Genomic DNA, 18,343 nt, shown 5'->3' on the forward strand with positions numbered 1-18,343 from the left:
ACATTATAGCGTGACATTTGTGTCAATTTTCGTCAAGCACAGTTGACTCCGCGTGGTTGGCCCCCAAAATCAAATTCTGCCTAGGGCCCCCAAAAGGCTCAGGCCGGCACTGCACAAACACACACACACACATATATAATGTATATAACAAAAATAGAACGCAAACCGATAAAGGCCACATAATGTTTCTAAATGTTTTCCCCTATAAAGGCTTTTGTGATGGGACAAGAGAATGATGACATTTCCCATTTAACGTGTTTCTTCTTTAACTGAGAAACTCTTTTACTTTTGTAAGAAAAAGTTTTATTTGAATGTCAATTAAGCTGAATTTAAGGTTGAATCTTACATTTAAGTTGTAATCTTAATTTGTGCATGTATTAATACACAGCCAGTCTGTGTAAATCATAAAACCAATACAGATTTATATGTTTTTGTGAAGGAATAAGAGAATGTTGAGGAGAATGTCCCTTTAGATTGTTTCTTCTTTGACTGAGTACCTCCCCAGTTATCAGAAGGCACAGATGATGCAGTGATCCCAATAATTATTTGTATTATTATTATTATTATTTTTTTTTTGCTAGTTTGCTGAGAGATGGGAAGGTTTGTTCATGATTTCTACACCAAACTAATTGTGTTATTGCTTTAATCTTTCTTTTTAATTGCTAATGTGAACTGTATTATTAACTTACCATAGCGTTATTAAATGTATTTCACCAATACATTCAGCTCTGAGTTGTGTCATCTTTTAGATATATTTTTTCTACATAATTTTCTATGCACTTTTGTGATTGTAACCTGCAGCGTGTGAACAGGACTTTTAATTTGGTCTCCGAGTGTGACGTCATAAGGCGGCGCCGCGCTCCCGCATCTGTTGTGATTCGGCTGAGGAAAGGTTTGTGTTTTAAGGTGTTTAACGCGATAGAAACCGTTTAATCGTCTTCAAGCGACGCCTACTGGTTTAGGCATTATTCAGTTTAACAATGCATTTCTTTATCTAACATTTATTAACGTCGTGTGAGTAAAGTAACAATGAAAACTCGTGAATAAACAAAAGGTGCGTTTCAATTCGGTCTCTGGCGAGCAGTGAATCAAATACTTTTTCAAAATGATTCGAAGTGTTATATTTCTATTTATATCTCTATTTCTACAAATCATTAAATACTCAAACTGCTTAATATATTAAATGTCTTTATAATTTGTAGTGCTATTTTTTGTGTAATCAGGTGATTTTAAGTACATTAAATCTGACTGGCTCCCTTACTAGTTTGCTGAACTAATTTACTGAACTAGAGCAGATTGAGACGCACACAGAGGTTTAGTTTGGATTTATTTTTCTTTCTGTTAATTATTCTAATTTTAAACAGGAAAAAACACACACAAAACACAGAAAAATTCCTGGTGAAGAACTGAGATCCACACAACACTATTATAAAGATGGCGTTTATTAAAGAGGAGAATGAAGACATGAGGATTGAAGAAACATCCAGAATGAAACAAGAAGAAACTGAGGAACATACAAAGATTGAGTTTATTAAAGAGGAGAGTGAAGACATGAAGATTGAAGAAACATTCAGAGTGAAACATGAAGAAACTGAGGAACAAACAGGTTAGTTTCTCAAAGCTGAACTCAGTCATCTGATCCCTATTAAAATGTCCAGCTCTACAGAAATAAATTATATTTTTTAGGGGTGTGCCCATTGCTGCTGGTAGCCACTTTGGCTATAATAAAAGAATATAATATAATATTGTTGTATAAGCATAATTCCTTTATGATGCCCCGCCCCACCCCAAGAAAAAAAAACTTTGTTTTTGCCAGTTTAACTTTTTATTACCAAACATAAACTCAACTCAATACCAGCAACACAATAGCAGCATCACAGCATGTGAACTGCTTGTAGATGGCTGCTCGTCGTCTGTATCTTCCTCTCCTTGTACGTATCTCAGCTTTGCCCCTGCATTAATTTAGAAATGTGAAGAAAAGTGATCAATATAAAGAGACAAAATATTCAAGAATCTTGAACTGGAAAAAATTATAAACATTTAAAACTGAAAGCATGCAGCCAAGGAGCTCTCCCCCTTTATCAACTATTTGATAAATCTGATCTAAAATAAAAGCATAATAGAATGAGTTGCAATATTGCAGTCAATTCAACAATGTTTGCTTTATATCATTCAAAATGACATTTTATATTGATATCTTACCTACAGGAATAAAAGCAAAATGGTCCTGAAGCAAGAGGAACTGTTAGCCTACCTTGTGCACTGCACTGACTGCTAACTGTTACTGAGAAAGTATTAACCACCGTCACGTCGAAATAAACCATAAACTACTGCTCAATATCTAAAGTAAAGAAAGTAACAGCTTCAACAAATGTTGAAAGTAATTTTGTTTTCTCTCGTGACAGAAACTACTATTCGCTTTTGTATGATAACCTAGCAAAGACAATTTAGAAGGGAAGAAATACGGGACAAAACATGAATTTTTCCTACTAAGTTGGGTCAATAAATATAGAGCTGAAAGACTGTCCTGGGAAATACAGGACTGGCCTTTGTTTATTCCAACGTGACTTTCAAATGAGGCTTAAGGCAACCATTTTGTGTTTTTTTTCAAGTCATTAAATCGAGGAATTAAGGCCGTTTCGTGATTTCAGTCTATTGTTTTAGTCTATGTTGTTTAAATGGATATCTTATAGATGACTCAGAATTCCATTTTACGGTTTCACTACATTTTGAAACTTATAATGAAACAATTCCCCACTGAAGAGAAAATGGCTGAAATCTCACCATCTTTTTATTAGTAAAAATGTATCTTTGTTTGGTGTTTATTTTTAATGAACAAATAAAAAATAAAAAATAAGATAACTTGCCTAAATTAGGTCCTGAATGAAACAATCGTTCAGCATGCAGTTGATGTCTAGTTTTCCACGTTGGATTAGTTAACGACCTGTGCATCAGTTTCACGGTCGACGAAAGATTTACGGAATTTACACGGGTAACAGGAAATTCATATTTCGTAAAGTGGAATTAAAATTTTTTCTTACCAGGCAAAAGGCACTTCATTCGATTGGACAGCGGAAAAAAACGTGATGACGTCGGGCGCTTTTTCCGCTCGGAGTTGCTTTTTTTTCAACTTCAAAGATGCGAGGCGCAGCAGGCGCATTTAAACAGCGCGCAGAACGCTCGCTGCCATAGGAAACCAATTGAAAATAGGCGCCTCTCACTGCAAAAAAACGCGTCAGGTGTGATCGGCCCCTCACTCTGCTTGCAAGTGTAACTGTGTTACTATGGTTACCAATGTTCATAGGAGCGGATTAATTTCGAACTGTAATCAAACTGACTGGAACTTCCTGTGCATTAAACGGTTTTACTGCACACCTTCCAGCCAATCAGAATCGAGTATTTAAACAGCCCATGGTATAAGCAGCTGACACTCAGACCCTGAAGTTAGGCACGTCGTGACCTTCCTGGTTGCAGATTTGGGTTGCCGGGTGCCAGCATGTCCCGAACAACTCAATCAATCTGCAACAATACCAGTGGTTCCTTAACCTGTAACCAAGAAGACTAACACACACACCGACACACATCTTTTCCAAGGTTGGATTTGGCCAGGCTCTAACTATAAACAGGAGAGTCCTCTCAAAACATCAAGATAATGCGTTTTCTCTCAAGAAGAGCTACACTTTAGTCTAACTGGAAAGTAAGGCTTTATCAAAGAGATGGTCCCTTAAACTATTGGCTTCAGTGACCCCTATATGTTTTAATGTGTTTTTGGGCGGCCAGGGCTCCAGACTAACTTTTTGCCTTGGTTGCACTGGTGCGCCTAACTTTTTTTTTTAGGTGCACCAGCACAACATTTTTCCTCGGCTTGCGTCACCTTTAACGCCACAATTTCAAGGTCACCTTTTTATCACGCTCTATACATTCATATTTATTATGTAAATGATTTTAAACAAGAATAAGGTGTAGGTAAAAAAAAAAATCTTTTTTTTTTTTAAGCACAATTATACTGTATAATATACAGTGTATATATATGGGCCATTCTACAGAATTGGTGCAAACTGCTGTCCCTCATCCAAAAAACACATTTGAAAAGCATTTAATTATTAAAATCTTAGATGTTTACTAAGATCCTTCAATTATCTATTGAAACCCACAATAATATTTAAGATATCAGTAAGCTTTATATATATGAAATCATCATTTATGGGCTACTTTCAATTAGGAGGTGGCTGTCCCAAACCCTAACCCCTAAATTTCAACTTGTGAAAATGATATTGAAAATATTTTTGCAAATTTTTCCATTCTTGTTTTAAAAAAAATATTTTTGTTTTTGTTTTAAAAATGAAGTAAAAAAAAATATTTATTTTATATTTTATTTTTAAATCATGAAACTTTATCTAAAAAAAACGTGTCCTGCATTTTCATGTCACTACCAAAACAGTGAATGTTGTAGTCCATTGGCTGAGACTGATTTTAACCACACCCCTACATTTTTGATCAGGAAATATTCCTGTGTCCCTCTCTCTCATGTGCTATATGGTGAGCAGATTGATCCCATCATTTTGAAGTAAATGTGTTATAAAGTCTAAAAATCGGTGTGTAACTTTAAGGAATGTCACTACCAAACTAATTTTTTCTGCTATTGAGAAAACTTTTTTGGATGTTATTCCATAAAATTTAGTTGTTATATGTGTTCAACTGTTCTGACCAGTGATTGCTAACCATGTGCTGATTAGCATCTTGGAGCTAGGCTCAAAAGTATCTAAAATTGTCACTACCAAAACAGTCACAACCGAAACATGTCTTGAAGTTTCGGTTGTGACATTATTGTTTTGGTAGTGACAAAAGGGAACACATAATCCTTTAGTTGGAGGAATAAACTACATTTTAGTACAGTTATGCAAATAATTACTACTGTAGTATGTTTTAGTAGTGTTTTAGTATGCAAGATTCTGTTAAAATTCTGTAATGTGATGAGGTTACAATTACTTAAGGTTGCAGTCCATGATACTAGCTTAGGTGTAAGGTTGTTGTCAGTAATGTTCATTTCTATGATTAACTTGACAGGGAGAATGACATAAAACACCAACATGCCTAAAAAAAATAGAAAAACTACAACAGAGAGACCGAGAGAATACAAACAAAGGTTGAGGGAAGACCCAGTGAAGTACGAGGAATACTTAAGGAAAGAAAGAGAAAGAAATAAGAAACGAAGGGAAGAAGGAAAGTGGAAGATTATCAGTGAATTATCTGACAGGGAGCAAAGACATGTCAGAAAAGCATGGAGGAAAAGACAGAAAAGACACAGGATGATGGTGAAAAGACAAAAAGAGGTGGAGACATTTTGCAGGGCTTCCACACCACCTAGCACTTCCAGTGAGGGTGATCAGGCATCAGTGCACATACACACTGGGGGTTAGGGTTAGGGTTAGGTTAGGGTACACACACACACACACACACACACACACACACACACACACACACACACACACACACACACACACACACACACACACACACACAGTTCAGTAGTTTTCGAGATTTATCTGAATGAGAAAAATTATTCTGAAATTAATGTTTTATGTAAACACACACACACACACACACACACACACACACACACACACACACACACACACACAGTTCAGTGGTTCTGGAGATTTATCTGAATGACTCAAACAAAATGTTGAAAATGTGAAAATAAAACAAAGTGGTTCTGAGTCTACAGTACATTGTAAGTTGTTGGGTTTTTTTTAGGAAGAAAAATCTATGAGCATACCTCTTCTCACTTGCACCTCAAGACCCAAAGTATAGAATAGCTCTAGGTGTTCTTATAAGATATTTACTGTCAGATGTGTGTCTGCTATATGTACTGACTGCATGTGCATCATAGTTATTTATTTATATTAACATACAATGTGGACAGTCTGATTCAGCCATGGCAAACTAAGTATTGTGGTCACTACCAAAACATTACTGTCACTACCAAAAATGTGCAGTCACTACCGTAACATGGGATGTTTTGTCAAAAATAAAGTATATTGAATTATCAACTAAGATGTTATGATAGTGTTTGGTTCAATGCATATTCAAACTAATGAATCCTTAACTTTGAAATCAGTACGATAAACTTTATGCCTTCTACAAAGAAAGATTGGGTTCAAAATACAACAAATCTCATAAATTACACTTAAAATATTATTCAAACTATAATCTTTATTGATTTAACCTGTAAAAATATTTTTTAAAAATAGAAAAAATATATATTTATAAGGTAGATGTAAACAAAATCTTAATAGGTCATTATAAGCCTTCTTAATAAATGATTTAATATTGTGTTTCGGTAGTGACAAATTTGGGGAGAAGGAAAATATTCCAGCATTTTCTGAAAATACAATATGAGAATTAACTGCACAATTACTAGAAAAGCGTACCTTGGATATTATACAATTTGCATACATGCAAAATTTGTGGGAAAAAAACAAAAAAATTCAAGATGTTTCCAACTCTGACTTTGCACCAATTCTGTAGAATGGCCCATATATATATATATATATAAAAATGTTTAAAGTGCTGCTTCACTGAGCTGCCAAACTAACTATTTTGAGTCTCTAGCTCAGGCGCGGTAGGCTCTACCTCAGTCTCTGAGTCGGATGCCATCTCTGATGAAGGACCAGGGCTTGGCATCTTACCAGGGACTGGGGAGACTGGTGGCTGAAGTAGCTCCATGTCTGGGCAGTTGTCGGGAGCATTGACCGGGAGTAGGGTTTTAACGGTATTCCTACTCTTACCGATACTGCTTATCGATCCGGTACTTTAACTGTATTTTTATCGGTTCTTTATATATATTAAACAAAGATAAACAATAGATAAACAATTATTATATCAATGTGTTAGAATAATCAAAAGTCATGCTTGTATTAAGAGAAGTGTTTTTGTGTTATGTGCTTACGAATTTATTGTTTTAAATTGCTAAGTTCTCAGTTACCTTGCTAATAAATAGTGTATCCACTAGGGATGCACTGCCATTTTTGCGGGATCGGGTATCGCTCAGACGAGGCCGATCCAAATCCAATATTGTGCGTATACTATTCTGTGTAATTGTTAAGCCCCACAAAAGGCACACAAACATTATAAAGCACCATAAAGTTTTCGTGCACAATATTATAAGTGTTCTGAAGCCATTATATAGTATAATGTGAGATATAAATGAATATTTAAGTCGTTAAATTCAAGATCACGTAAATGTTTCTCTCAGCTGCGGCTGTCAATCATTCTTCATTTAGCATTCAAACAGCGTGTCGCGTTCGGTTACGACAGTTAACAGGATGAAACTCTCTCCAAGATGATTCAATGTTACTATTATTACACTTGATCTGTAGATAAAGGTCTATGGTTTTGCATAAAACAACTTTATCTTGCTGGACTTTATTGCTGTACCTTAATCATGTTACTTTCTACCGGGTGTCTGTTAGATCACAACACTGGCGTAAAGTCAGAGCATTCTTCACGCACACAGTAACTGAAATTTAAAACTGTTAAAAGAAAATGCTGAATAGACTATTGCATAGATAGATACTGTATAATACACTATGCATCAGTATGTCTTTTCTTTGTGCTTTAAACTTTTCAATGCGGACTCGACGCGCTGCACGCTGTGACTCATGTTGCTTCAAGCGCATCATTCTGCACTCGGGATGCGCATAAGCGTTTTGTGTAAATGTATTTTACAACAATACAAAGAGCAATGTGTAACGTTTTACCAGATTTAGTGTTACAATTATTGTCTCTTATTTGTTCCCCACTAAACTTTCTTTTTTTTCACAAAATGTTCAGATTTTATACAATTATTGTGCACTCGTGATTTTTCTAGACTAAACTTTACTGCTGAATTATCCACTAATCTAGTTTATAATAGCATTTATGTCAGATTATGATCATATATATATTTTTTTTTTTTTATAATAATAATGTTGTCTGTATTAAGTAGATTGTGTTTAACACACAAAATAGTGATTATCAGTTCAACACAGAGTTATAGAAATTCTACTTGATAAAAAAAAAAAAAACTGCGCTGGTATCGGATCGGTATTGGCCGATAATTTTTGGTATCGGATCACACCCACACCATTCTCTTAAAATGCACGTAAATGCAGATTTTACCAGTGAACTCCATTCTCGTTTCTGCTATCCCAAGTCATCAACCACATGTGCATTATAAGTGGTGGTAGTGGTGAGTGCTCAGGCTCTGGCATTCTCAATGCTGTCAATATATAAGTCTGCCACCCCGTCAAAAATTAAAGTCTCACAACAACCAGAGAGGCAGGACTTTTGTGAAAGCATACGTCACTTCTGAGTTCATATTGGTGGTGCAAATGCATCCTGGAAACCTTTCAAGAAGAGTTTGGCACCCCTGGTGTATAGGATCTAATATGCATGTTATTAGTTTATGAGTCTAAATGTTTGTGCTTTGTGGCATTAAACTGGGATTAACTTTTCTGTCTTTTTTCGCCTCAGACCTGATGCCGTTGAAAGAGGAGAGTCAAGATCTGAATGAAATGGAAGAGAAAGATCAGTACAAGACACATCATGATATCATAACTGAAGATAAGTCTTTGAATTGCTCACAGGCTGAAACAACTTCTTCACAAAAAACGGTTCAAAATACACCAAAGACAGGGACTATAGGCAATTTCACCTGCCATCTGTGTTTACTAAGTTTCAAAAAGCAAGGACACCTTGAAGTCCACATGAGAGTTCACACTAGAAGGAGGAAGCTTCACCCCTGCCAAGAGTGTGGAATGATTTTCAGTGAAAAAGTAAACCTTAAAGTCCATATGAGAATTCACACTGGAGAGAAGCCTTTCACCTGCTCTCAGTGTGGAAATAGTTTCAGGCAAAAAGGAAACCTTACAAACCACATGAGAATTCACACTGGAGAGAAACCTTACATCTGCAAACACTGTGGAATGAGTTTCAGGCTAAAACAAAACCTAACTTACCATTTGATAGTTCATACTAGAGACAAGCTTTTCACCTGCCAACAGTGTGGAACAAGTTTCACTAAGAAAGGAAACCTTATAAAACACATGAGAGTTCACAAAGAAAAGAATCCTCTGATATGCCAACGGTGTGGAAATACTTTTAATCAACTTGGAAACCTTAAAGTCCACATGAAAATTCATGCTGGGGAGAAGTAGAGTAAAGAAAAGTAAAGTTAACATTTGTATGTTAGTGTTTATACAAATTCAAGTATGCCAGACCGACACTTTACGTACTGATACACTCATGAGATCGCGTTACACACTTAATTTGTAACAGCAAGATTTATAAATATGAAACATGTTTATGTGTGATGAATAGTTTAGGCTTTAGATTAGGGGATGCAGAAAGCTCTGTATAATGATTTATTCATGCGTTTACTGCAGTGTAAGTGCTGACTGGTGAGGGTACAGACAGCTGTCTTCTCTGATACACATGGACTCTTTAATTGCTGTGAACCTGATGTGAGCTTCAGTGGAATGTAAAACTGGTTCACATTATCACTCATTAACACAAGTTTGTGCTGAAGAGTGAAAAGACTTAACACAACCCACTGCAATCCCCTGACTGTAAATGTTTATTTGCTTGAAAACTAAAAATTACTCTTTAAAACATTGCTTTAACACTTGCATGTTTGTGCTTTTGAACACAGACCTGCTTACAACTTCACAATGCATCAATAAACTATATACTGATGATTTACCATTGGTTTGATCATTGTTTTTTCATTATTAACCATTGATGATGATGCTAAAAGAAGTTTGACATAATAATATATCAACTAGGCCTAGTAACTTAAAGGAGTCATAATGTTGTGTTACCTTGGATACCCAAATGCTCTATTATAGTATTTTAGGCACTTCTAAAAAAGAAAAGTGGAAAAAAAATCAACACAGAGCCCCTCAGACCCTTATTTCTAAAGGCATTATTGTCTCGCGAGATCTGATGCGATGTTTTGGCTGTCGTGGACGGTCATTATAATAATGCAAATGAGGGGCGCGTTGATTGGTTGCAGGAATGTATTTTACTACTTCCAAGCGGTACAAAAACATAGACAAAATACTGCAATAGCTCAATAAATGTGACGGTACTTATTGTTAGTGAAATTGTAATCACAACCAAAGAAAAAAGAAAAAATACACCATTGCCAGATACATTCTTACAGAAGCCCCACTAACTGAAAGCTATTTTCAAACTGCATGTTTTGCATGAGTTTGGCTAATAATGTTTAGTGGTATATTGTTTTCATACTTGCATTTAAACAGTTTTAGCCACTGAGCATGGACTCCTGTACCGTCACTACTGTAGCTGCTAGTGTAAAACAAAGTGGAAAGATGTGGCTAGCATTCGTAGAGTCCATTCCCCGTGTTTACCTCGAAGGTAACGTTACATACAATAGCCGCATTAGCAGTTAGCTGCTATTTGTTAACCACAGTAGAGCAATAAAAACACAGTCTTACCTTTTCAATTCCTGGCAAGTCCCTGATGGTTGGGATGGCACCTTTTCCCAAACGGAGCTTCGAGGCCAAGTTCGCCTGATACTGCCCCAAATTTGTAAAAGATTCCGGTGTAAAATGTTTAGCACACACACCTAACGATACGCCACTTGAAAGAGTTGTTGGGACAGCGTCATTAAAAATGAATTTCATCCACTGTTCCCTGATAGTTTCGTCCGTTTTTGGTAGATAAAACACATTTGCATGTTGTTTGTGGCAGTCACCCACAGAGCATCTCAGGTGTGCACTCGATTTCTCCATCTTTCTCGAGTCAACTAAACTGAATCTGAGGGGGAGAGGGGGAGAGGGGCGGGCTTCCCGCGGCATAGGTTTGCGGTGTCCATATTTGGTATATCCTCCCCCGTCTTGACGTCAAGAAGGGGAAGAAATCAAAATCTCGTTTTTTCGTGCGCGTGCGCGTGGCCTATTTTACAAACCCCGAGGTAAACAAACGCTTCACTTTTAAATATCGGCTTCCCGGCCAGTGTATAATCATTATGCAATCATAACATACATTGATTCTCGTGGAAAAGTGAAATTTCTACATTATGACTCCTTTAACCATCTACTAATGATCTGATTTTATATAATTCATGATTTACTTATTTTTTTAAAGATAATTTAAAACATATTTGTAAATCATTAGCATATCACTTAGTAATCATTTTTGAATGTGCAGTCATGTTTTGACAGCCCACCGGGCCGATGGAGGACGCTGCTGAGTCATCATTAAATCTGTATTCTGTTATTTCATAACCACTTGCTTAACCAACACTATAACTTGGCATTGCAGTAGTGTGGAAAAATGACTGCTTTAAGGCCCTTTCACACCAGACGCATAACAAAAAAGCGAATAGTTCACGTCAAAACCATTCACATCTACTCCCCAGGGACTCCTGACCTGATATTTAGATATACTATTCTTCAATAAATACTGTATATTTGTTTGACAGGGAAGCTGTGCGCAAACAGGAATATATATTATTTTGCACAAAAAAAAAAAAAAAAAGCACCCCAGAAAAAAGGGCACTTTCTCTCCAGGAATAAAAAGGGCAGGTGCTCAAGCCCCCTTTGATGTCTATGTGTGCACGTGCCTGGACATGAGTATGTTTAGGGTAGAGATAATTTATTACTCTTGAGCTTGTTGTATAATATCAAGAAAATGCAATTACCTGCCTCCTTGTTTATTGTAGACGCCTTTTTGTTACACATGCTTAGCCAGTGTATTGGATATAATGCATTGCATTCAATGTTGTTATTTATTTTGTTTGTAAAAGATGGCTTATATTGTTTTGGCATAGATGTACAGTAAATGGTTATGTATGTATATGTGACTGTGCCAACCCATGTTGAGAGGAGCAGAAAAGTGTGATTATGTGTGTGCGCTAGACTCCTAGAACTTTAAATGAACTCAGCCATCTTAGTTGAGTTTACTGTAGTTCAAGGACATGAAGAGGTGGACCGCTTGCACCTGCCTGGAGAAGGATCTGGGAAACTTTGGAGAAGAACCAACCTAACGTCTGTTGAAAACAACAGAAGTATAAAAGACTGATGAACTGACTGCCTCTGGGGATACTGATACGCCAGTGCCCCCGACGCCTAGAAGCCCAGAGCTGAGGACAAGAAACCCCAAGCAGAAGATAAGAAGCCCAGAGCTTACTACACCTTTGATTCAAAACATGATTATTGTATTTTATACTTAAACGATGAAGTTCTATTTGCCTTTATATTTTTGTTTATTATAAAAAGAAAAGTAACCAATTAAAAGAAATTTAATTGATTACAAAATTTGCCTACTGAGATTTATGATGCTGGAAGACTTTTAATGAGAACATACCACAGGGGAGTCTTCTGACCAAATTGTAAGTACCTTTTGAATGCTTATGGTTTAGGTCAGATTTGACTTTCTTTACCTTACCTGAGAATAATAAATAAATAGGTAAAAGGTGTTAAGAGTAAAGTACACACCGTAAAACAAGCTAAAAAGACTGTTCTAAGCAATCTCACACGTTTTTTTAGGCCAAAATATAATTTTTTTCACATACCGCAAACATCTCCTCACCATCCGCTAGCTGCCTGTGCCCTGAACACACTGTAAAGAAACGCGGTCTCTGTACAGACAGGTTGTCCACTCTACCTGCATGTGTTGTGTCAGCCATTAGAAGACAGTTTCCAGAGGAAGGAGGACTCTATAAAGGTTTTGAATGGCCCAATTTTGTTGACAATTGTTAAGTCCCCGGCTTGTCTAGGGGTGTGGGACTAACAAACAGATATATACTCAGGGTGGAAAAACCAAGGATGACTCAAAAACGTGTCAAGTTCATGTATTTATTTGCCTCATATAAAGTAAACTACAAAAACACTCAATAAAAAAGTGCAACACAATATACAGTCTCCACGGCTCCCACCGCGTTACTGAAAACGCACGCGGAGATTACCCGCCGCTCACCACGCCGACTTCCAGCTGATCAGGAACCCCGGTCCGACAACTGCCTCCACAGAGTCACTTGACAAACGGCGCGGGGAGAAGCTAAGATCAGCACCCAGCAGATCGCGCTACAACCCACACAGTAATCGCGAGCCGCCCAAGAAAAGTGAGAGACTCGAGAGCACTTCACTGGCTCAACTTATACACCCCACTAATTGCCACTGATCCGCTTTAGCTGCGGGATCCTCACCGCGCCAAACTCAAGACACCTGCAGAAGAGAGACAGAAAACACCCACAGCAACACACACAAAACACGCACACAGACCTTACGTGTCGTAACAACAATCAATAGAAAATAAACCAACAATCACAAGTTGTCGTATAAAACTTTTAATGATCATATATACAATTTAACAATCTTTCGGGTATCACACTAAGATGTTATTAACGTGTTAAATCGTGAATGCTGTGATAGATACACGCCAACAGCCTCATCCTTGTTGATCCTCTGGAGGGATCTGGAAAGGGGAGCAGGTGTAGTGGAAGACAAAACTGTGCTGCGTTCTTGCAGATCCTGTGGTGACCTGGAGTATTCCTCTCTCAGAGACTCCATGAGGGCTGATGCATATGCTGGGAGAAGGAAGCAAAAGTGTAGATCACATTCATTGCTAACTCATGGTCTGACTTGCTTAATATTTAAGAACTGACTGAAACTGCCCACCATATGATGGCTTTTCCTTAACAGGACGGACTACCCAGCCACCTTTGCGGAACCTTGAGTAGCGAACCGCATAACACGCCTCACCATCACTGGTTCGAGCAACTTCTCTGCTGCCATTGTGGTTGAAATGCAGGGCTTTGGCCAGAAGTCTGTAGAAAAAGTGTCATTTTTACCCATTACAAGTTGTGCATATGTAAATAAACCCAGAAGTAAAAACAACACATAGAAAAAAATTTGGCCTGCTGTGTTTGACTGCATTAGCTTCAGAAAGTACTCATTCTTTCACATCACACACTTACCTGCTGTACATCCCAAGAAAGGAGAACCCAGTGTGCTTTGGTGCAAAGTGCAGGATCAGGGAGTGAAATGCCTCCAGTGAAAAAGTCTGATGCTGTGGGGACAACTGCCGAACATCCTTTGCCAGCGTATTTTGTACCTGGTTCCAGCCATTCCTTGTTCCTTGCTTCGCCCTCCAGAGATGGATGTGCACAGCAGGGAAATGTAGGAGTGCCATGTTCGTGGATGTCCTGAACATGATTGACCATGCTTTTCCACTTGGCCTCCATCACATCTGCATCTCCATTAGGAGTGGAAGCTGCAGTCCAGTAGAGGTGGTTAATAACAGCTGGCCTCCACAGCTTCAGTTCTTCACACTCCCTCTCCTTTGCAGTAGCATCCAATGCTTTCCCTAGACCTGTTTCAGAACAGAAACACAAAATGTTAAAAAGGAAAATGTAATTATAGACAATATAAACAAAACTACCTCCATCAAGATATATACTTTTTCCAATATGCCAGATGTCAAAGAAATGGCTTGTTCCTTTGGGACACAACTCCTCCCGCACCCACTTGGCAACCTGAAATGTTTGAAAAAACACATTGATTATAAGAACATTTGATTTTAGCTGTAAATATAGTCAGCGGCAAGATTCATGTGCGTTTCTTTACCTGCCGATTTCTGTCTGTGATGAGGGCTGACACTTGCATATGTTGCTGAGTCAGAAAACTTAGGCTATGTTCACACTTAGTGTCTTTTTTGACAAGAAAAAGTTGACAACGGCGTTTTTTTAGCAAAAAAAAACGCTTTTTTAGCGTTCGGTTACAAATAGCAGCCGAGCGCGTCTTTTGTTGCTATAACAACAGCTGCAACAGTAGCCTAGTGCTGTGTGATGCAAAAAATGTTGAGAAAGAGAAAGTTGGCTCTTGCGTTGGCTTTTGAAGTTACCTGGGAGGAGAATGTCGGTTCACAAAGCCTCTTTGTGATGTATGTTATGATAAGAGTTGTGTACTCATATCAAACAGCTCCTTGTGCTCCGAAACAAGGACGATTAGTTTATCTACCGGCACCGTCTCCATTTTTTCTTGTTGTTCTTGTTGTTATGGAAACGACAGGTCTCGCTACTCGCTTGTCATTGGTCAGCTGTCAAAAAGGCGCTTGACGTAGGGCGTTCTTTTCAGAAAAGTTGAACTTTTTTCAACTTAAAAAGACGCTCTGAGCTGCAGAAAAAGACGCCGGCGGTGGCGTCTAAAAAAGCGCTCAGGACTTTTTTGAAAAAACGGTTTACTCCATAGGGTTATAATGTAGAACAGACGCTGGCAGTTTGAAAAAAGACGCTAAGTGTGAACATAGCCTTATGCTGCACTTTAGGCCCTCTAACTCACACCAGGTGCTACTTGGGACCTCGGATACTGTCTTCTCACTGTGTAACATTAGACAGGTGATATGTGTGTTTGATAATATTAACTTACCTGGACAAGTTGAAGATCTAAAACCTTGTTGATTCTGTCCTCAATCAAAGAGTATGTGCCATATTTTGCACAATGGCCAGGAGAATCTGACCTATGAATGTCAAAAGCAGTTTAATTCATATGGTTAAGCACAAAAACTAATACATTAAACTTTATTATTCAGTTTAGACTTGTTTTTTTTATTTTAATGATATAAGCTGAAGTGTGCTACCTGCAGTCACCAGACAGGATCAGTCCTCATCTCTTTCAGATCTCTGATGATCCCTGCCTGCTCATTCTGCCACGCCTGCACGATGGTTGGAATCGTGTACAAGCGCTGATGGTGCTGGCACTGATGCTCTGAAGCCCAAACAGCTTCAACATCCTGATGGTCTGGGTAGCCATGCAACCTGAAAAGTGGATGGCCCCTCTCAGTAATAGGTTGCAGGCTGGCATATTTCGATGCAGCATTGGCTGGTTCTGCCAAAAACGCTGATACCCACATGCTGCACAGACCTAAGAGATGTATGTGAAAGGCAGAAAATGACTATAACATACAAACAACAAAGTATAATAATTAAAACAAACTATACAAATTATGTTACAACTTCATTTTCTACCAGAAAACACAAATAGCTTCTTACTTGCTTTATTTTGTACAAAAGTTCCCTCCTGCTTCTCAACATTGCCTTGGGTTTCCCCACAACAGGCTGGGCAAATGGTAAAGAGAGACATCAACTGGCTTTGGCACACAATTAACTTATCAGCAGCACTGAAAAAAAAAGAAAAACATAATTTTTGACTTGACACAATTTGATCATATAAAAAAAAAAAAAAAAAAAAAAGTCTTACTTGAGGTCAGGGTGAGATTCCTGCTGTGGTTCCTCATCAGATGAATCACTTGTCATTTTCCCCTCTGGGATCCATGACATATCACAGGTTTGTCCATGAAAACAGAGGATGACTCATCATCAGTATGCAGAGGACTGGGCAGTGGAGTTGAAGTTGATTTCTCAAACCCCACACTGACCATCTTGGGCTGTGCCTTGACAGCTAGAATAAAAATAGGTCCAGTTATACAATAGTTATACAACAGCATGTCACTGGGGTGTAACGGTTTACAAAATTCACGGTTCGGTTCGATACGATACACTTGTGTCATGGTTCGGTATGGTTCGGTTCGGTTCAGTCCGTTTGTCAAGTATAAGTCACTGATTTCTATTTGTGAATCATGAAGAGTCTGTTTGTGGATTTTAAATCTATTTGTAGATTGCATTTTACATTTGCGGATCATGAGGAGTTTGTTTGCAGATTTGGAATCTATTTACAGATTGTGTTTTACATTTGCAGATTATGAGGAGTTTGTTTGCAGATTTAAAATTTATTTGTAGATCTTGTTTGTGTTTACAAATTGTAATATGCATTTTTGACTCAGAGTCTCTTCATTTTCAATGATTATGGCATTATTTTGTCACAACAGCGAAACAATAGTGTCAGAATTCTGAAAACAAATGTGACACAATCTACAAACAGAACATGATCTTCACCTGCAAACAAGTCACTTTACATTCATCCAAATTCTGGTTTTCAAGTACAAGTCACTGATTTGTATTTGTGAATCAGGATGTGTTTATTTGTGGATTTTTTATCTTTTTGTAGATCATGCTTTATATTTGTGGATCACAAAGAGTTTGTTTGAGGACTTTGTATCTATTTGTAGATCTTGTTTTACATTTGAGGATCATGAGGACTTTGTTTGCGGATTTTTCATCTATTTGTAGATTGTGCTTTGTATTTACAAGTTGTAATATCTATTTGTGACTTTTAGTCTGTCCATTTTCAATGGTTTTGGCATCAATTTACCCCCATACTGGAAGTTCTTAGGATTATCTATGTCATTTTCAGGAAGAAAGTCCTCTTCAAATTCTTTCAGCAATCTTCCCAACTCTGGTCCAGAGATCATCCATCGTCTGAAAGCATTTGGGTTTTCTGTGAGACCAACTGCACCACCGCAATCTTTCACAATCGTATTCTCTTGTTCTTGACCTTGGTCGAAAGGTATTGCAGAGAACTTGTTTAATGTCTTTGAGAGAACCCAGTGTGAATGCTTTTCAAACTCATCCTTGATGGTGCAGGGCAAAGACTTCATGTCCCTGATGTGGACGGACATGCATAGTTCTTGTAGTTCTTGCATAGTTTCTATGGTCCAAGGCAAAAAATAGAGGGATGAGTTCTTCTAAAACTTCTACATATAGAAGGAAGTTCTTCTCTCTGTGAGCTCTGACAAAATGAGAATGAGGGTTTCATATCTTAGTATTAAGTCAAGTCAAGTCAAGTATATTTGTATAGCGCTTTTCACAATACAGATTGTATCAAAGCAGCTTCACAGTATTAAATTAAAATAATACAACAAGGTTTGTTTCTAGTGGAATTTATTGATTGATAAAATCAAATTAGATATCCCCAGAATATCCCCAACTGAGCAAGCCAAAGGCAACAGTGGCAAGGAACCGAAAAACTCCATCAGGTGACCTAATGGAGAAAAAAAACCTTGGGAGAACCCAGGCTCAGTCGGGGGCCAGTTCTCCTCTGGCGTTTATTAACTAGAGGCCGGATTGTAATTTGAACTGTAAGATTAAAAATATTATATGAATGCCTGGCTGAAGAGATGCGACTTTAATCTAGTTTTGAACTGGGAGAGCGAGTCTGAGCAACGAACACTATCAGGAAGGCTATTCCAGAGTTTTGGAGCTAAATGTGAAAATGCTCTCCCTCCCTATTAGACCCCAATACATGAAAGTTGGACTCTTCTTCAGCATGTCATTTCTCCAAGTGATAAAGGTATCTTTATCTTTGTGGCCAGCAATAAGCCTAAAAGCTTCCTGCTGTGATTGTGAAGTGACAGTAGAGTGACTTGGTCTCCATGA

The 18,343-nt window shown here is 37.8% G+C and overlaps 1 long non-coding RNA gene across 1 annotated transcript; it reads left to right on the forward strand.

The window, feature by feature from the left end:
- The first annotated feature begins 824 nt into the window (after positions 1-824).
- On the forward strand, positions 825-10,181 carry LOC311290132. Its single transcript, XR_014627328.1, has 3 exons — positions 825-892; positions 1,365-1,606; positions 8,518-10,181. It is a non-coding gene; the product is annotated as an uncharacterized lncRNA (long non-coding RNA).
- The last annotated feature ends 8,162 nt before the right edge of the window (positions 10,182-18,343 follow it).

Source organism: Rutilus rutilus (genome assembly GCF_951802725.1).
Source record: "Rutilus rutilus genome assembly, chromosome: 4".
In the NCBI taxonomy this organism is placed as follows: domain Eukaryota; kingdom Metazoa; phylum Chordata; class Actinopteri; order Cypriniformes; family Leuciscidae; genus Rutilus; species Rutilus rutilus.